The sequence below is a fragment of the Passer montanus genome, unplaced genomic scaffold, assembly GCF_014805655.1.
Source record: "Passer montanus isolate IOZ18808 unplaced genomic scaffold, ASM1480565v1 scaffold14, whole genome shotgun sequence".
Lineage (NCBI taxonomy): Eukaryota > Metazoa > Chordata > Aves > Passeriformes > Passeridae > Passer > Passer montanus.
In genome coordinates, this window is record NW_024360941.1 from 3,136,726 (window position 1) to 3,157,475 (window position 20,750).

Here is a 20,750-nt window from a genome sequence, read left to right on the forward strand (position 1 = left end):
TTTTTATGAAAGGGGGAAAATTCAGTCAATTTTCCTCTGCCTGATTTAAGTCCTTGAACAGATGTATTGTTTTAAAAAAGTTCCAATTAGAGAACACTTGTCTTTTCTTGATGCTTGTGATCCAGAATGCTATTTTAGGACTTAGACCTTGGACATTCTGACTTTTTTTTTTTGACATCAGAGGGAAAGGGAAATGAGGAAAAACATAGACTACCTCCATTCAAGAATCTTAGGTCATCTCAGTTATGTTTATTACTCCATTATAATGCTTTCAGACAAAAATCATTATATTCCATAACCTGCATAGGTGCAGAATGAAATTTTACATGTCTTATGCGTCTTCTGTGTTGGAGAAGAGTCCCATTAAGGTGCACAAAAAGTAGAAAAATCTGGGTTTTTTTTAAGGCATCTATGCTTGAAAGGAGGTGCAAATTCATATTCATGTTTTAAGTATATTTATTATTGCTATTTAATTCTAAATTTCCAGGTGATGATAGTAAAAGGGCTTACTTTTTAATGATAAAGTTACTGTTTACTTTATGATTAATGGGAATAGTTCTTTATAAACCTTCCCTTGCTGACATCAGTAACTTTCATATTTTCCTGGTTGTACTGGTGGCTATATAGCAGTATGAACATAAGGGAATAAGTTTAAGGAATATGTTACAAGTAACAAGATTCTGGCTCCATTTCTTATTATCTAAGAGGAACTCAGATTGTTTTTTGAATTTTCATAGTCTTCTTCCATAGACCTCTGACTAGGTAGCATTAGTCTTTGATTGACCCAGTAAATTTTATGCTACTAACCTTGACTAATGAGTGTAAAGGAGAAAGTCACAGATCTTAGCTGCTTCCTGTGTCAGCAACTTGTCAGTAGTAGGGGATTTATGTTCTCAAGTTTGTTACTTCAGCTACCAGATTATACTCACTCCAAAAGAAGGGGTGAAGATTGGTTCCCTAAACGGTGAAATAATTCTTCCTGCTATTTGTTACTATTTTGTGTCATTGGTGTTTATTGCAGAAAGCTTGATTAAATTATGTACATCTGGTCTTGTAGGAAACAGAATATTCTTTAGACAATAGCAAATAGCCATTTGTCAAACTGAAATGGTCTTAAAGGACCAGAAATTTAAAATACAGTAATTTCTGCTAGTTCAAGTTGCTCTTTTGGACTCAACAAACCAAATGTTAAACTTCCACCAATAATAATTCTGTCTTAGGGAAATTTAATTTTGCTTCCTCCTTTTTAGAAAATGAAAAAGTTTCACAAGGATCAGAGCAGTCTATGACGTGAAGAAGAAGAGTCCTATCCTCTCAGTATTACTATTTGTGATTGAACTTAAGTGTGTCTGTCTGGGTATCATGTCAGTAATAGGTACTTCAGCTGCTGTACTTCTCTTCTAAAGCTAAAAATATAACCCAAATAATTTTGACTCAGTGGTCACAATTCATCCTATGATGTTGACATGTGAAAAAGGAGCAGAAGGAGCACCTGTAATCACTTTAATAATCTAAATCACCAGTTGTTGATTTCCTCTAGGTCTCAACAAGTCAGTTGCCCATATCTTTCAGAATATTTGGTCATTTGTTTTTCTTGGGATTTGTTTAATCTTTCCCCATTAGTTCAGCCTCTGCTCTCAATCCTTTTCTTACATTTGAAGTACCTCAATAGCCTGGAAATGTGTTGTTTTTATTTATCTCATCATTATTCTCTTCAAAGGATTATTTGCCTCAAGTCTCATTTATCCTGATTTTCTGCTAGTTTATTTTCAGATGCCAGCAGGTGTTTTGTAATAACAAGTACACATCTCTATAGCTGGCTTTTCTTTTTATTTGTTCTGTCTAGAAAATGGAATGACTGAACGTCTAAGACAGAAATTTCTCTCCAGAATATATTTCATTTTAAGGGCATGTATTTGTATCTCTAAAATCATCTACCTAAAATCTTGGCACTGAAGAAACTAGTGGTATGCCAAGAAGGTGATCAGTAGAAATGTTGCAGAGCTGCTATGTGCATATCAATGGAATGCCAGCCAGTGAAGCAGTGGATATTTCTGGGTTTTGGTTTAATGTTGCTACATTGGTGTCAATTTTCTCAGTGTATCAGCGGCATTCCTATCTATAAGTGTGCTGCCCTAAGTCCTTCTAGCATTTGATGCTGTTTCCTCACGGTTATTTTAATACCTTACTTTGATCTGAAGGATGATGCAGTCTCTATATTTTGAAAATCCCTGTTAGAAAAACACTATTTCAGACTAGTCATCACTCCCCCTTTCCTTTTGCCTAGTTTGTAATTTTCATAGACTCATTCCAAATTTCTGCTAATGTAAATAAGAACACTGACATATCTTATACCACTTAAGAGGGCTGATGCTCTCAGCTGCTCTCCTGTTTCATACTGCTTGTATCTGACCTGATGGCCTCTTTTTTGTGATCTGCATTTTGCTGTGATTTGGAAAAAAACTGGCATTCACTGCCAACTCACAACCTGTGTGCTGGGATTTAAAGGGCTTTGATGGGTTCCTTTCTGAGACTGCCATGCACTGGGCTATAATTCACAATGACTTCCTCTTCCGTAGGTCCTTCAGTATTTAATATTCTTTCTTGGAATGTAGACAATATACCAGAGAGTACCAAATTCACTGCAAGCCCTGCCTTCCCAAAGGACCATTAAAAAAGATTGCTTTTCTCCTCTGACTGATCTGCCAGTACTTGGATTGAGCATTCAGGACCTTAAGTGAACCTGTTAGAAGGGATCTCATCACAGGCACTATGTCAGGCTTTCCTGAAAGCCTTTTACTACTTTGGATCCTAAGTCCATTCAGGTACATTTAGGATGTTTTTTCAGTGAAGCCACTCAACAGTGTCTCTGTTCTTATAAAGTGAGACTGAAATGTGCATCAGGAGGATGGATCTCCACTAAAGGTTATATGGTTAATGAAAATAATGGTGGCTCACTACTGCAGTTACATTTGTGAATTACTTGGTTTTCTAAAGTTAAATATTTCAGGCCTTTGAACACAAAAGGAAGTCTCTGTCTTTTGCAAGAATTACCCCTAGCAGGACTTCTGTTAATTTTAATGATTTCTAAGGTGTTAGCCCTGTTGCTGGTTTCAGTGCTGCTTAAGAATCTAAAATAGCAGCTTGTACTCTCTTCTTTGTGCTCTCATTGCCCCCTCTCTGGCTTGGGGGCCCTAGGGAATCTGCCACTGGGACTCATTGGGTATCAGCTGATAGAGCAGTTTCAGGTACTTCAAATGCCAGTTGCCAGGAGCATCACCATTCAAGGGGCAAAGAACTGTAAGGCTGGGCAACTTCACGTGCTGAAACTGAGAGTGGTTGAGGTCATGCCACATTAAACTGAGGCAGAAAATCAGTTTGTAAAGGACTTTCAGCCAGGCACTTCTGAGAATAGCAGCTTGTCAGCAATGACACAGCATTCTTTCTAGCTGTAGTACAGAAAGAGAAAAGGGACACCTTCAATGGTTAAGCTCTTTGGCATGGGAAAACAGCAAGGATTGTACAACAAAATACTTTAGCTGGATAAATTGGACTTTTCCAGTGATGATTTTGCAGTTTTCTCTCGTCTTTGCCTTTACTTTTCACAGAAAATAATTTTCTTTTAATAATAATTATTTGTTTCATCTGTCTCCCTTTTTCCATCTACAGTTAACAATTTTGCCTTTCTCTTCTGCCTTCTCCTTTTTTATTTACAGAAAGTTGCATGAGGTCATACAATCTTTTTATATAAATTCTCGTACTGTAGAAATAAGTGTGAGGTACATCTAAAGGTATAGAAAAAAAGCACAAAACCAGAGGTTTGTACAGTCTGCTGTGAGAACACAAGGGCACAAGTCATCTTTGATCTATGTTGTGCTGTATTGATTTTACTCTTAGTCCACTAATTAATATTATAACTGTTTGGCCTTTAGTATATAGTCTTTGAAATCAAGTCTACTATTTCAGCTATTCTTTTTTTATTTATAGCAAAGGCTTTGTTGCTTAAAGAATGTGCCAGTGCAAGAGCATCAACTGTAGAGTTATACTGTCATAATAAAGTGTCATTAATTCTGGTACAGTTTGTGCTGATAATATGTCTAGAAAGAAAAAAAAAAAAGACTTTTATATTTAACTGTAACCATTATTTGAAATATTTAAGAGTTGGATTTTTTCTCCCACAAAATACCTCTCTCTGAAATGTTATTGAGGGTTTCAGCATAACAGCCCATGCTGTAAGATGCGCTGCTGATACTGTGCAGTAAGTGCAGCTTAGCAACCGGTGATGATACCGTGGGTTAAATGGCATTCCTTCTGCAGTGACGGAAACTCTGAGACTGTCTACACACACATACTCAACCAAAGTTAGGATGGCCTAGCTAAAGTCATAAAGTTGATGTGCATCTTAAAACCTCCCAAGAAGGTGAATTAAACCTCCTTCATTCCTGTATGCCAGAGTCCAAAGAGAATTTCAGTGTACTTTTTGTCATTTACAGCTGTCATGGCTTAGCTCCTGACCATGAGACTCACTTGTGACTGATGAGAGTTGTCTAGTTAGGAGTGGGTCAAAGACAGAGAGTGACCTAGATGAGAAGATTTTTGTAGTCTTAGCCATCTCTACTGCATGTGATTTGTATATGAAACTATTGGGAAGTTTTTTGAATGTAGTCAAGAATTTGGCAATGTGGACAGCTCAACACTTGCTGCAGTGCTACCATAAAAAAGACTTAAAAATTTAAAAGGGCAAACAAAGAACTTGTTAGTAAAAGAAAATTAACCATTATTCAATTCTTCAGATATATTATTCTTTAAATCATCATTTTAATGGAGTTTCACAGTCTGAATTGGTATCCCTGAAAAGGAATCTGATACAGAGTAAGCTTTTTAATGGAGTAGATGTGATAAACACAGGCCAAGTTGCATTTTTTACCTAAAATATAATTAATGCTTGAGATACCCTTTGTTTAAGGTACTTAGCTCATGCTTGCTCCAAATTTTACTTTCATGATTGTCATTTGAATTTTTCAAGGAAAGCTCTGAATAGCTACATTTAAATAATTCATTTAAAGTAATTTATCTCCCATATTTGTGTGAAGCAGGTTAAACCTTTTGCTATCAACAGTGTTGCTTAACCTTTTGTGTGGTATCCCTGTTCAATATTGTGCTTAAATGTTAATATTGTTAATCTACTTCAGAATTGTCATGTGGAATAAAATACTTTTTCTTTTTGAAAGCTCATGTAATTTGACTTACTTACAGCAAATAATTCATTAATTTTAAGTCCGTAGCTAGCATATGGACTTAGCTAGCATAGTCCATAGCTATGCATATTCTAACCTTTTAAACTAGTAACAAAAGCACTCAAAAATATTTTACATTTTTAAGCACACAAAATACTTGTGTCCTTTGCATTTGACAACTGTATATGGATGGATGAGATGTCTGCAGTATTTTAATGTACATATTTAGCCAAGTAATTGAAAACAATTAAAAAGTAATCCCTTCAATTTGAAAATATTTTTAAATTGTTTTTCAAATAAACAGAACATACATTTATCTTATGCATTGCATGCAGACTTAATCATCATGAAAACAAACCTGATTTTTATGATCAGATAGCACAGTTTACCATAATTGCTCTTGGCAGAGTTTTCCACTTATATGACTTTTAAGGCACTATAAGGTGCTTTTAAAATACTGTATTAAGGAGAAAAGGAGGAGAGATTGTGCCTTACTTCTGATTTCCTTTGGTTTTTTCCTTTTTGTTTACTTCTTTTTGATCTTTTTAGTGCCACCTTTCAAGATACTCGATTTATATTTGATTTATATTTGCAGTTTACTAAACTATGTTTTGTTTATAATTCTTGCAATTTTTAAAGCCCTGTAAATATGCATCTTTTTATGATTTGCTAGCTACATATAAAATCTTCATGCTGCTATAAAATATTTTTTATCTGATTTGCATTTTTATTATTGTTCAAATTAAAAGCAAACAGTTCTTACTCCTTTTGTTCTGGAGTCAGTTCAACAACATGGGCTAACAGTACAAAAAAGTTCTGCAGAAGGAAAGGATCTGCATATGAATGAATTAAGACACATGGTTAAGGTGTCTTGTAAAGGTTCAAAACTTCTCCAGCATTCTGGAAGTTTGTCTTCACAGCAAGAGTTGATGAAGCATTTGACTAGCATTGATTTGACAGAAGATAGCAGCAAAATGTACATTATTCCCCTCTGTTATTCATCATTGTCAAAACAAATTTATTCTTGCTGTTACTTAAAATATCTTAACAGAGGCAAAGACTGTAAAAGTGCAGCTTTGTTCTGGATTCATTAAAACCAAAGGTAGCTGTGGGCAGAGCTGCCCTGCCTGGTGCTGTGCACTCATAGCTGCATCACTGGCTGCAGTGAGCTGCTGCAGAGCTGCATTCCCAGTGGGATTTACTTTGTGTGTCTCTAAGGTGGGGACCTGTGGGGAGCCTCGAGCCCTGAGAGTGCCATGGACACAGAGACCCACTGTGTAACTCTTTGCCCAGCTGTGGCACACTGGGGCAGGATGGATTATTCCCAGAGTTTCTGTGGCAGAAAGCTTTTCTCCCCTTGTGAAGAGTGAGACTTTTTCCTGCACAGAGCCATTCTGCATGTTAGAAAGGTACCTTGAATTAATCAAGTGCTATTTGCACAATGGCCAGTGAGCTTGGATTATTAAGCTTCTTGTGTTTGATCTGTTTCCTTTTTCAGTAAATAGCAAAACTTCCAATGACTCCAATGAGAATAAGATTAAGCTGCTACTGTATTTCACATGTTTGCATAATAAAATGGTGATTCTTGCAAATATTTTCAATGTTAATTTCACATACTGAAACATCAGCTTTGCTCAGGGCAATTCTGAAATTTACTTTAGCTGTTTTTCATGTTTCTTAGAGGGTGAACGGAGGCACTTGCAGTTTTCAAGGCAAGTCATTTCACAGTCTCCCCAGAAAAGTATGTTCAATGAAAAGTAAAAAAAACTGGGGTGAAAAGGTGAAAATTGCAGAACTGTTTTATAGAATAGATTCAGCCAGGTTATCAACAATGTTTTTAGTGTGACTTAATATAGCAAGCAGCAAAAAAGTCTATATATGTTTCAGCCTTTTCTGATTTATGTCTTATTAAAAGGTGCCACAGTGGCAGTGCTTGAATGCAGAAGCCTTCCTGTCTATTTGTGGTCCTTTAGGGATGAAGCCTAATAATAAGCTCAGATTTCTTATAGTCAGGTGGAAAACAAGGGAGAAAGACTACATTAATGGTGAAGATCAGAGGCAGAGCAGTTCTGAAATAAGAGCCTTGGACTGGAGAGAACCAACATGCTAAAATTTTCAGGTTTGCCTCACTGATGGCTGGGCCAGAATAAATGAGATTTTGATTCCATGCTGATGGCTTTGTTTCAGAGGAAGTCAGGGAACCCATTTGCTGTTGGTCAGACACTACACATTTTTCTTTTAAATGTATCCTTGTTCTGTGGTTTATATAACTGTCAGTGAGTTTTAGATTAGGCTTTGTTCTCCGGAGGGAAATGTTTTTAAACAGTAGTTGATGTAGTTAAGTATTTTGCAAGTGTTATGCACAATTTCTGTTTGTTTATCGTGGTAAACCCTATGTAAACTTATACAACAGAAGTGACACTGAATAAGGGATGAGGAAAGCTGAGTTCAGCTTTGTCTCATGGGTCAAGAATTCAAGTGAAAGAATACACACCTGTGTTTTAGTGGTGCCTTGCCACCTAGGACGAGCCATATGGTTAAATAAGTGCTATTGGAACAAACTAGGTGGCATGCCTCAGCTGAGAGCTAGGCTTGCCCTTCACTTCACTGCCCTGTGTGCCATATGCTACAAAATGCTGTATTTTGTTGCATTACAATGCTGATCAGGTGTATTTATAGAAGCTATTTTAAAAGCCTGAAGCATTAGAATGCTGTATGAGCAAAAATTAATTATTCCAGGCAAATAGTGTGAGGTACTAGATTACCCTGAACAAAGTTACCATAATGGAGGTTACATTTCAGTTAAATGCAGGAAGTGTGACTTAGAAAGATAAATAACATTTTTGGTAATCATCATTTAGAGTAATCTAAATGTTGTTTCTTGGTCAAACTATGGAAAGATGCTAAACCATCAAGCATACGGCACCCCTCCCGACCATACCACCCAAAATATGAAACAGCTACTGACTGCCAAGTAGGGGAAACACTAAAAAGCATATTCTTTGTTTCATTATTAGGATAGATCAAAAAGTCTTAGCTGTTTCATTTGAACTTCAGCAATTGATCAAGCTGTTGTTTCTTAGCTATGAAAATTGTGATCTGATTTTCAAGAGTGATGGAGAGTGTTAGAGCTGTCACAGAAATTTTTTTAATTGTTGGAGCTTAATTGTGTTTTATAACTCTGAAGTTTAATTATTCAAGACTGGACTACTCTCCCTGCAGTGCACAGCAACCACTCCAGCTGGCTAGTGCTAGAAATTTTAAGCAGCCACTTTCGTAAGTATATCAAATTGGTCTACAAGACCTACAGCATGATTTACTGTATTTTGCCAGTGCCTGGTGCTTACTTCATGAAACAGACACCGAAATCATGTCACTTGATTGAAAATCATGAGTTTTTAAAAATAACAGGGGAGAAGAGAGGTAATATTTCTTTGGGAAATGACACATTTAGCTTTTTTTTTCAGTGAATTAGAATATGAAACAATCTGCCAAGGCAGATGCTAATGACAGGGCTATGCAAGATGTCAACATGGCTAAAGAGTTTTTAATTTTTTTTGTTTGTGGGAGCTGGTGCCACCTGAACATATGTGACTGTGAAAAAAGCAAGTACTTCTTAAGAACAGGAAGTTAAAGAAAACTTGAAGCTTAATACTTCTGTTCTTGGTGTAGACTCCTTTTTAGCAAGTTGTCAGTGAAAACCTGAAATACTCAAGGGACACTAAATTTATGTAGCCTACTGTAACCAGTTCCAGTGCTATCCCGTCACATCAAATTTTACTTATGTTCAAATGGAAATATGTTTTTCATACCATGGGAATACATGGGTGTCTCCACCTGAATAATTCTGTTTGGATTCAGAGTAGAATATTTCAAGGAAGTTTCCTAATCAGCCCTGGTTCTGCTACTTGTTTCTTATTCAGAAGTGGTTTAGGAGCCCAAGGACCACATTCTTTTTGAATTAACTGAACTGGAGGATGTGTTTCTGGAATTCCACTAATGCAACCAAACTGCTAATAAGCATTTAGTCCACAAGGATAACCTAAAGTCAGCCTAAGGTAAAACCCCTGAAAACAATATATTCAATCTTCAATAGCAATTCTCCATTCTGCACATGTGTTCTGAGGGCAGTGCACTACTTGCTACCAAACTCATGGTTAAAGGCCCAGTATGAAGGAAGTGCAGGATGTGCTGTGAGTAGGTCTCTAGGTGGCTGGTGCATTCAAACTAGGTCCTTAGTCTGGCCTTCTGATGTGCAGTGCAGGTGGTAATACTTGCTTTCTAGTGTCAATAATCTGTTTCTAGAGGGCTTATCATCAGCTGCTTGAAGTTGATGTCTCTCCTCGAACCAACATTTTCTGGAACGACTCTATATTATTCTGATATTTGATACAAAGGAGAAGTGAATTTTCACTTCTGTGATGTCAATGTGCTGGAAAAAGAATTTTTTTACTTAATATGTTCTTAGAAGCTCTTAATAAACAAGGTCAATTTGAGGTAACTATTTGCGAGGGAAGTTGAAAAGTTTATTTGCTTTATGAGAGGAGACGTACTAAATAGTTGGTAAATATTTTAATGATTATTTGTCTCAGGTAATTTATGGTAAACTTCTAAAGTGTAAGAACACGTGGTAAAAAGCTCATTTTCCAAAAACAAGTTACTGATCTTACATGTGCATCCTAGAATTCCCTGACATTAAGATTGGCTTTGCTCAGCTAAAGGAAGAAGTGTGATGTGTAACTGTAAGGCCATAAAATGTCTTTTGCTCTGTGGGGGAGTTTGTTTGTATGTTTTTTTGGGAGGGTTTGGTGTTGTTGTTTTGGGATTTTTTTATTGTGGTGACTTGGGCTCACCACTGAAATGGCAGTGAGGGTGGGTGAATGGGATATTTTTATAAAGCCAAATCTAGTAATCCTCTAAGTCTCTGCAAAACATATATTGAGAACATACATAATTTATATGTAAAGATAGAGAGAACATGCATAATATAGCAGGAGGTTTGCAATAGAGAACTTAAAGGCACAGATAATGTGACTCTGACACTGTTTCAGTGCTGAGTGGGAATGTTTTTTCATGCTGATTTAGATGTTGCACAAGTTCCCTCTAGAAATGATTTTATTTTTAGTTTGATGTGGTGTATATGCATATCTATACACAGCTTGCAGTACAATGTAGGTGCTCAAATTAGCTCAGGTAATATAGGCAAAACATAGAGGATAAACAGTGTAAAACGTCATTAAACTAATTGGCCCCACTTCTGTGAGATCTGAACACAGAAAAAAATCTGGGAGTATAATCTCAGTCACAGTGAAGCATAAGGATGAATCATTGCTTTGTTAAAGTAACTGGTAATGATGTGCTGTATCACATCTTTGCAAGTTTGGTTAAGGAGTTAATCAGCCAACCCTAAATAAATTTTAAAAAAATTTGAAACTTTTAATGCGTTTTGACGTGCATCAGGTTGTTGAAAAATACAGCAATGGACAGAAGAGAGGCAAGGAATGTTCATAATATATTTACAATATGTGCTCATTTTACTTTATAATTTTAAAGCTTTCCTTGCTGCCTTATTATTCCATAAGTTCTTCTCTTAATTAAATAAGTCATATAATCAGGACAAACAGCTGTTCACTAGAGTGACCTAATTAAGAGGATTTTACTGCTTTTCTGATTTGTATACTAATAATGTTTATTAAATGCTCTTTGAATACTTCCCAAATAAATTGTGTTTCTCTTACTTCTACAGTCAGTGAAAAATAGGGCACACAGATAGGAAGGTGTGTGATGTGACTACTGGACCATTTCTAAATACAAATAAAGCCTGACCAATTAGGTTAACAGCTGATTATGTCAATGAGTGTCATAAATCCATAAGATGTTGCAGGAAGTTAGACTGTGGCTGGAAGTACTGCTAAAATGTCACCAAAAGAACCACATGAAGCCTACTTTAATGTAGGTCAGTGGTTTAGGCTGCAACAATGCTGGGTGGAAGTTGTTACAGGTGGCAGAGATCCATCATTATTCCTATGAGGAATAGAAGCTGTTAGACCCGTGACAGCACAGGAAATTGTCTTTATTACTGTTACTTTTAGTCATGAGTTTTTGTGAGATATTCCTCTCAGCAGAGTTATGCCAAAATTTGTAGTTAGGTAATTTACTTGCAAATCAGATTCAGCTGTCTGGAGGGAGAGGAGCTTAGGCTGGGTGTGACAGGCTGTAGAACAGCTGTGTGCTGCAGTGCTGGCCATGCTGGAGTGACAAGGCATAGGCTGGCATGTGCAGGTTGAAGGAAATATGCTCCCAGCAGCATCATTTCAGACTGAGATATGTCAGCAATAAACAGGTCTAAACTGACTTTCTCAGAATAAGATGTGTGGCAGGTCAGTAATGGCCTGTTGGAAAATCACATTTTATTCCTTTAAAAATGTAACATGGAGTCTTCTTCAGAAGTAATAGATCACTTTCATATCTTCTGCTCTACTTTCTCTGCCTCATGAAATCCTCTTTATTCCTTACAGCAGTTTCCTTAAGATTTGTTCCAGATTTATTTTTTTTTATCCTTATGAGGTAACCTCAGAGTCTTTTCTCATAGCTATTCCCATCCTTCTGACAAAGGAACTCTGTGCTGAAGCCATGCTTCCTTTTAGATGGTGTGGGACAATCTGTTCAGGAGTGATGGTTGGTCCTTCTAGCTCAATTAAAGAAAAACAAGTTGATTAATTGAATCCCAATCTGTCAACATTTTAACAAGAAGTACTTTTGCCTACCAAGTTAATTTTATCTCTTTCCAAATACTTTTACAATTTTTCAAAGACAGTTTTACACAATGACATTTTCTTGGGAACTGGAATATGATTAGTTTCATGAAATGTAGAAATGGGATGCTTCCAGCAATGCTGATTAAGGGGAAGAGGAGATGATGAGTATTCTGTTGTATATAATATTTCTGGTTTGAAAATATGTGTGAAAATGGTTATGCTAAAAATGGAGAATTATCCCATTTTTAGTTGGGATAAATTATATTGGCTCTGTTAAATTCAGTAGAGTTATGCTGATTGAACAAAGCAAGCCTGGTCCTGAAATAGATGACTTCTTCATGACTTGCACTGTGGCTCCAAAAAGCCAGTAGCTTCTTCTTACATTTCATTATCTGCTTCTACATCTAGGAGGTAATACTTTGATGGACACTCTAAATTCTCTATTATTGCAAGGGTGTAATTGTTGGGAAAGGTAAAGAGACAGTCAGAAAGCCAGCTGGGCATATTAGCAAAGTGAGTTCTTAGATTTGAAGGAAATTGATTGAATTAAAGTTTGTGTAATCAGATGGAAACAGAATGGTTTTTATTTGGGTGGCAGGAGGAGAGAAAGAAGGGAGGCAGAGGAGAGAAACTTGCTGAAGAATATCTGGATTTTGGAGACCAGATGAAGTTATATTTCTGTTATTTAATAGTGTCCCAGGTTGCTATATTTGGGGTTCAGGAAACATTATATCTCCTACAGCTGGAGAAAATGGAGATTTGGACAAATATACTAGGATCCTAACAGTAAAGAATTGTGTAATAATTTTGTGGAATATGAACTTTTTTTTCTTTCATGAGGAGACTTCCATTTTAATTTTATTCCAGGAATCTTGTTTGATTTGTAAGAACATAAGAGTTTTAACATGATTCTTTCCAACGGTGTTTGTAATGATTTCCTTTGCATCATGGTAATTGTCCTAGCAATGAAAAAGATTTTCAAATGCTTTGCAGTGCACAGCCAAACACTGTGTAATTGAATGCAACTGTCATTGAAACAGAATGTTTTTCTGACCTGTTGTTTCATTGTGAACATGATGTTTATTTACCACCTTCATTATTGCAGCATTAGCATATAGAAAAGCTGTGCCTATCATCATGTACTTTCCTGACAGATGGCTACTAACTTCTTGAAGGCTTTTTTGTGCTCGCTGAAAATATCCCATATTGGCACAAAGTTTCTTTCCTCAGTGTGAAGTATGAATGGCCGGTTGAAATAGATTAATCTGCCTCTCCTTTTGAGCTTGTTTTCTACTGCAGCAAACCAGGTTTTGAGTTCAATTTTACAAAATGATCAAAGCTGCTTTTGCTAATAACAAGGTGTGGAAAGTTCCATTCAGTTGCATAATCTCTGAGCAAACAGTTCAGGTTGTAGCAATAACTGAGGATGGCATTTCTGCCAGGAAAGGTGCAAAAAAAATCCTTTGTATCTGCTCCGCCAGAATTGTCCTCTACAGACATTCCAGCCTCAGGATTTAAATTCTTCCTTTTGCATTCTTTAAGGCTGTGAGTGAAAAACTGAGTCCCCCCATTCTGGTATAGACTGATGCCTTGTGAACTCACTGTCTGTTGCTGTAAGTCATGTTTTCTGCATTAATGCTGAGTGTGGAGGTGAGGGGGATCATTGCTAAAGTATTTACAAACTCCACATCATTCTTTGTGTGTGAGCTTAATTATCACCTTTCCCAATGAGGTCTGGTTTGTTTTGGGGTTTTCTTAGCCATAATATATGTGCATGAACAATCTGCAAAGAGGAAAATACATGCTTTAGGTCAGTATTGAATGGCTATCATTTTGGACAGCTTTTCTTAAATGCTTAAAATAAGATAAAACTCCACATTTATCAGGGCTGGAATTAAAATTTGCAGAGATAAAAGAGATGGTCTTTTCAGTATAATTCAGTGTTTTGTTATCCAGAAGTATAGCACATTTTTAGTTCTGATTGCCATTGATTTTTTTAATTGGCATTGATTGCCTCTCAGCTTTGGTAAAGGGTATCTTGGTTTTTTAAAATGCCAGCCTTTATTTGGATTCTGTGCTCTGTGTTTCACTGAATGTTACCATGAAGCTTTGGTCTGTTGTCTTTCAGTTATTTTGCTCTTCTTTGAGCCTTTGGGAACTGTTTTCTTACCAATTTCAGTTAGCCTACCATGGCCTTTAGAAAAAAATATTTCTATCTCAGGTTTCTTTGCTTAAAGCTTACTTTATTCATGGTTCTAAATATCCCTCTGGAAGAACTTGGGTGATTCCTTATGCCTTATTCGATCTTCCTGAGGGGAAGCTTATATCTAGAAGGTAATTGTAGAATCTGAATGGGTAAAATAGACCATGCAGACTATTTCCATAATATTAGCTGAAAAAAATTATTTAGTCTAGGAAAGTGTATGCAATATGCTGTCTGCTGTGCTGCAGTTTTTGTAATAGCTTTGGAAGCCATCCATAGTGGTTTTTATTTTCACAATGATTTTCTGATACAGTTTCAATCATATGTGAATTCTTTCTTTTCTCTGTGGTTCCTGCTTATTTTTTGTTCTAGCTATTGTTCCTTTTCACTGTCTGCTTATTCATAACATGCTCTTTCAGAAGCTGAAATGATTGTGTAAACTGGGCATTCAGTTTCTACATCTTGTTCCTGGCTGCTTCTGACTCATCTATCAACTTTTCAAACCAATGAGTGCTGCCTTTGTGTTTTGGTCTCTTTTGGAGAGGCAGTGCTTGACTCTTTCTTTATGCTTATGCTGTAGTTTCTTTCTCATAAAAGTAAGAGAATAATTATTGCATTGTGTGTGATTAAATTATTGCACTGAATACTTATTTCCCTATGCTAATATTATAGCAATGTTGCTAACACTAATAATAAACCAAGGTATTACAATAAAATAATATATAAAGCCACATTAATACTGGACAGCATTTGAAATCTAAGCACCAAATGGCAAATACTTTATCATTTTAAATTTTCATCTTTGGACAGAAACCAAGTGTCATAATTCTCATAAATAAAAATTAAGAAATATGTCAAGAGGCATGATACTACTGTTTGAAAATTTACTGTAAGCAGGCAGTATTAGACATTTATTTCAGTAAGTAATTAGCACTTTGCTAGTTTTCTTTTTCCAATTTGAATGTAAACAATTATTAGGTTCATTACTTTCCCCTTGGAGAATACTGAAGGAAGAAAATATTGGTTTGGGAGAACTTAATCAGAAAGAGTTTCTAAGCATATGTGTACAAATCCAACTGTTTCTATGTGATTTAATGACTCAGTTCTTCAGCTGAAGACAAACAGTCATTTCTTCACTGGAGTCACTTCACTGTGTAAAGCTTAGCATATTTGTAATATGTTTGTATTTGTAATTTGCAAGTGTGCTCTTCAGCTGGCACTTCCTGAGCTTTGGGTTTAGGATGACATGCATCACAGAGATATGTTGTATATGATGAGAGGTAAAGAGTGTATAGTGCTGCATTTCTTTGTTTCTGAAGAACCAGTTATTGCCACAGTGGTAAATATCAGGTTATCCTGCTTATAGAGTTCACTGACAAAACAGAGTAGTGAAATGGAGAAGGTGGGAAAAAGTTATGAGTGGCACAAAGGAGTTCTAAGAAGCAGCAGATGTAGATAACAATGGAAGAGTTTAATAATGGAGCAAGCAGTTTTGGCCATCCTCTGACAGGGCAACTATTCCTCATTGCAGGCTTAAGCTTAATTTTGTTGTTGAACAAATATAGCCCCGAACTTTTTGAATGAAAGTCTAGAGCACCTTTTTAATGCTCTGGAAAACAAAGGCAAGCTAGGTTTGTGCCTGGCTATGTTTGTAGAACAAGAAGTCAAATATAAAATACTTAAACCTTAACTGAAACAAAACCTTCTGGTAACTGTTCCTTCTCAAGGATCTTTATTTACCCTGTTTCTTGGAATTCACAGTTATTTGCCATTCTAAGAGAATCTCTTTAGAAAAGTGATCACAGAATGTGCTTACTATATTCTTCCCCTCTTGTTGCTAAGTAAGCCATAGACTATTTCTAAAAAGAACCCCATAAACCAAAAAAAAAACAACCCAATTCATATAGGAGAGCTTGAAAGAAATTAATCCTGTATGTTGGTTCTAATGTCATTAATGAAATAGATCTTTCATATTTCAATGGCTTATGAGTCCTAATCATCATGACTTTTTTTTACTCTAATAATTGTGAACAGCTTGTGATTCACCATTATAAAACAAATGTCTTCCAGCAATAGCAACATGACTGTAGATTTAGTCTGAGGTGGGAATCCTGCCAAAAACAATTGCAGCTTCTGCATTATCTGCTGGGTCACAATTTTATTTGGAAATACCATCCCTTCTTTTTCCTTCTGCTCCTAAAAGACAAAAAAAAACCCCATAAGAATTGCAGGAATTTGTTTTTAGACAAAGTTTAAATGCTTATTTGTAGCGTGTGTTCATTACATAGCATAGGTTCCTGCCCACTTACCTTCAGCGGAATTTCACACGGAAAAGCACAGTACTGAGGTTTTTCTGTGTGACATTGTGACACTGATCACTGCTGATGAAAATTTATTTTTACCTGGATTATAGTTGATCCTGATTTTTCTGGCTGACCCAGATGTGGGTTATGTCCATACTTGAAGACTAGAGAGATTTTTATCTCACCTTAGAGGATCCTTGGTTGACTTAAATGAGACATTGTATCTGTTTTGCATTTCATAATAATTTTAAAAATATAAAATGTTTTTGCTTTTACCATATTTGTTGGATTGTTTACCTCTGTGTGTATGTAATTCAGCTTTTAAACTGCAGCCCCTCTAGGTACTTAGAACTGCAGTGACTTGGTTTCCCAGATGGAGGTGGTGCTTTTTACTTGTCTTTCACTTTGTGCAGGAGATGAGATCAAAATTCCAGTTTTACCTGCCTTCCTCAGAAGAAGACACATGTATATAAGGACTGATGATTTATCAGGCGTAGAGACTATTAAACAGAGTTGGTGACTGTGTTAATCCAATCCTATGTTTAAGTAAGTTGTGATGAGAGGTGGTATGATTTTGTGCCTTGTCAGGGAGGATGTTGAGTTGGAAAGAACAGCAGTTGTCTTCTGAAGAGAGCAGAGTGGGTGCATGTCTGTGTCACTGAAGAGGGACAGTGGAGCACAGGCCATGGTATTTACAGGTCTGTCCTGTGGGTGGAAGGCGGAAGGTGGAATAACACCTTTTACCCTCTCATGGGCTAACCCTACCACCTGCCCCATCACTCACTCTCCCTTCTGTCCCCAGCATGCAGAGGAAAAGATAGGCAGAGAAAAAGTGAGAAAACTCATGGGACAAGATAAAGGTCTCCAGTGTCAGGAAGGTGAGGAGAGGATGAGTGCTGATTCTGAAAAGGCATCACCTGTGGTTTTCAGATTTTGGTTGTTGGCTGCTAGGGAACATTATTCTATCTGTGCCAAAAATCTCTGACTGGTGATGGAAGAAAAGCAGTATGACGACCTGTGGTTTTCAGATTTTGGTTGTTGGCTGCTGTAGGGAACATTATTCTATCTGTGCCTAAAATCTCTGATTGGTGATGGAAGAAAAGCAGTGTAACAGGAGAAATGCATCCCAGGTGTTGGCAGTAGTGACACAAAACATCTTTATTTTTCGATGGTCCTTTGATGAGACTGTTGTCTCTGTCACCTTTTATGCAGTATTCAAATGGTTTAATTCAGAAGGTCACTGTAGTGTACAAGTAACAGTCTTTGCAAGATTCTCATCCAGGAATCCAGAAGTAAACTGATGCTCTATTTTTATGTGCATTTTTGAAGGTGAGTTATGAGACATTAATTCCTTTATTGTAGCAAGTTCAGATGGTATTTAGCCTTTGCAGCACATGGGAAACAATTATTCATGAGTGTGTGGGGAGGTAGTGAGTTGGTTTTGCCTCAGCAAGAGCATAATGATGTGGAATAGAACAAGGAGTTCCAGTAACTTAAACAGTAAAGCTATTCAGAAAATTCACAGCCTTTTTCAGAAATCTTTGTCCAACATGACACGGCTGCCCAGAGACAGAGCTCCGATGGGAACATGCTGCCACACAGGTGTAGGGCTGGAGGGTGGAGCCTGCTCTTAGCAGTACTGACCAGCAACAGGGAGGTGTGCCTGGGCAGGGGAACTCCTCTGTGCTCAGTGACAAGGTTCTGGGAGGTGAGTGGGTTGAAGAGTAGCAGGGAGAGAGAGAGAGACAGTGACCAAAATCTACCTGCTTTCCCTGACACAGGCTGGACAGGCAGACATGGACATGACACAGAGGATTCCCTTTCCTCTCTCTGCCTGGGTGAACACAGTGACTTAAGGGATAGGGGGCAGTGGTGACAGGTTCCTGCCTGGTGTAGCTGGTGTGTCTCCTCTGTGACTGCCCCACCTTCCCAGGTGCCCTCCCATAACAGGGCTGAGGCTCTGCAAAGGAAGCTGAACAATAACAAGGACACTGGTTCATCCAGCATGGAGGTGTTGCTGAAGTTGCTATGCTCTGCATCAAAACTGCTTCCACAAAGAAAAAAGATGGGTCATTTCCATAGGAGAGTCCCCTCTGAAAGGAACAGAAGGCACCTTATGCCAACCAGCCCTGCCTCCTTGGGGCTTGGGTTTAAGACATTAAGAGAAACCATCCTGCCCTGAATACTGCCTTTGATTGATTATCCTTGATTGATTTTTTTCGATCTGTAATGAAGTGGCCTGTCAGTCAAATCTTAGTGCTGGGGTCATCTTGAATATCACAAGGCACATGCAGGTCAAACAGGTGATCAGGCTCAGCCAGCACAGATTTGTGAAAGGCATGTTCTGCTCTTCCAGCCTGATCTCCTTCTATGGCAAGACAACCCTCTTGGTGGGTGAGGGAAAGGCTGTGAATCCTGTCTACCTGCCTTTGACACCATTTTCCACAGCATTCTCCTGGAGAAACTGACTGCCTATAGCTTGGAGGAGTAAAAAGCTGGCTGGATGGTCAGGCCCAGAGAGCAGTGATGCATGGAGTTCCATCCAGCTGGCAGCCAGTCACAAGTGGTGTCTCCCAGGACACAGTGTTGAGGCCAGCCTGTTTGATGTATTCATCAACCATCTGGATGAGAGGATCAAGTGCACTCTCAGTCAGTTTGCAGAGGACACCAAGCTGGGTGGGCATGTTGATCTGCTGGAGGGCTGGAAGGCTCTGCAGAGGGATCTGGACAGGTTGGATTGATGGGCCAAGGCCACTTGTATGAGGTTCAACAAGGCCAAATGCCAGATCCTGCTCTTCGTGCACAACAACCCCACACAGCACTACAGACTGGGGGAAGAGCAGCTGGAAAGCTGCCCCATGGAAAAGGGCCTGGAGGTGCTGGTCAACATCAGCCAAACATGAGCCAGTGTGTGGCCAGGTGGCCAAGAAGGCCAGAGGTGTCCTGGCCTGGATCAGCAATAGTGTGTCCAGCAGGACCAGGGCAGTGACTGTCCCTCTGTACTCGGCACTGGTGAGGCCACACCTCAAATCCTGTGTCCGGCTCTGGACCCCTTAATACAGGAAGGACATTGAGGTGCTGGAGCCTGACCAGAGAAGGGAAACGGACCTCAGGAAGGGTCCGGAGCACAAGTCTTGTGAGGACCAATTGGAGGAGCTGGGGATATTTAGCGTGGAGCAAAGGAGGCTCAGGGGAGACCTTGTCACTCTCTACAACTGCCTGGAAGGAGGGTGTACCAATGTGGAAATTGGTCTGCTCTCAGATAACAAGAAACAGAAGAGGAAATGGCCTCAAGTTAGTATACAGGATATTTAGATTAGATATTAGGAAAAATTTCTTTATGGGAGGGGTTGGGAGGCGTTGGGACAATTATCCCAGGGAAGCTGTTGAGTAACTGTTATGTCTTTAAAAGATGTTGAAGTGTGGCACTTGGGGACGTGGTTTAGTGACAGTCTTTGCAGTGCCAAGCTAATGGTTGGACCCTGATCTTAATGGTCTTTTCCACTCAAAACAATTCTATGATTCTGTAATGATTTGTAGTTAGAATGGAAAAGGTTTGACCATCTTGTACTCTAACCCTGTAAAACCTGCAGTATCCTTTTATAAAGAGGTGTTACTCATCAAGTTTTTTAATCACTTGTATTTTCTCACCTGAGGCAAAATTCTGACCTAATTAAAGTTAATAGGTGAAAACTTAAAACTGGCAGACTCAGAATTTCACTCATCCTATTTAGATGCTTTTAATTGGAGTAGAGGAATAATTAGGGCGTGAGAGATGAATGGTAGCATAGATACGTAGGCAAAGTTATGGAAAGAAATAGCGATGAGTAGTAACAGGCATAAAGGGATAATATTTATTTTTAAAAAAGAAACACCATGTTAAAAATAAAGATACAATAACTTTGAAAGATAAAAATATATTATTAGTTCAAATCTAGGAAATTCTAAAAATAAACCAATTTATTTTTGCCCTTATATGAATTATATTCAAGGATTAGTGCACTAAATGGCTGGGCAAAATTAGCATCAATTACACTGTGATTTCTATCTATAAGCAGGTCAGGTGTCTCTGGAAGGATGTGTCTTGTTCAAGGTGACTCTGCAAACCAAAGAATGCATAAGTGATAAGTGTGAACTAATCAGAGATTAATATTTCCTTCTTGTACCCTGGGTTTAGAATTTAGGCACTAGTATACCCTGCAGTCTCAAAGAAATGAATAGCCCAGAAGAACCAGCTCTTTTGCACAGG

General features: G+C 37.9%; 1 protein-coding gene across 5 annotated transcripts in view; it reads left to right on the forward strand.

Annotated features, from left to right (window-relative positions):
• Positions 1 to 20,750, forward strand: part of GRIA2 (glutamate ionotropic receptor AMPA type subunit 2) — an 87,563-nt gene that overhangs the window by 17,167 nt on the left and 49,646 nt on the right. The window lies entirely within an intron of this gene.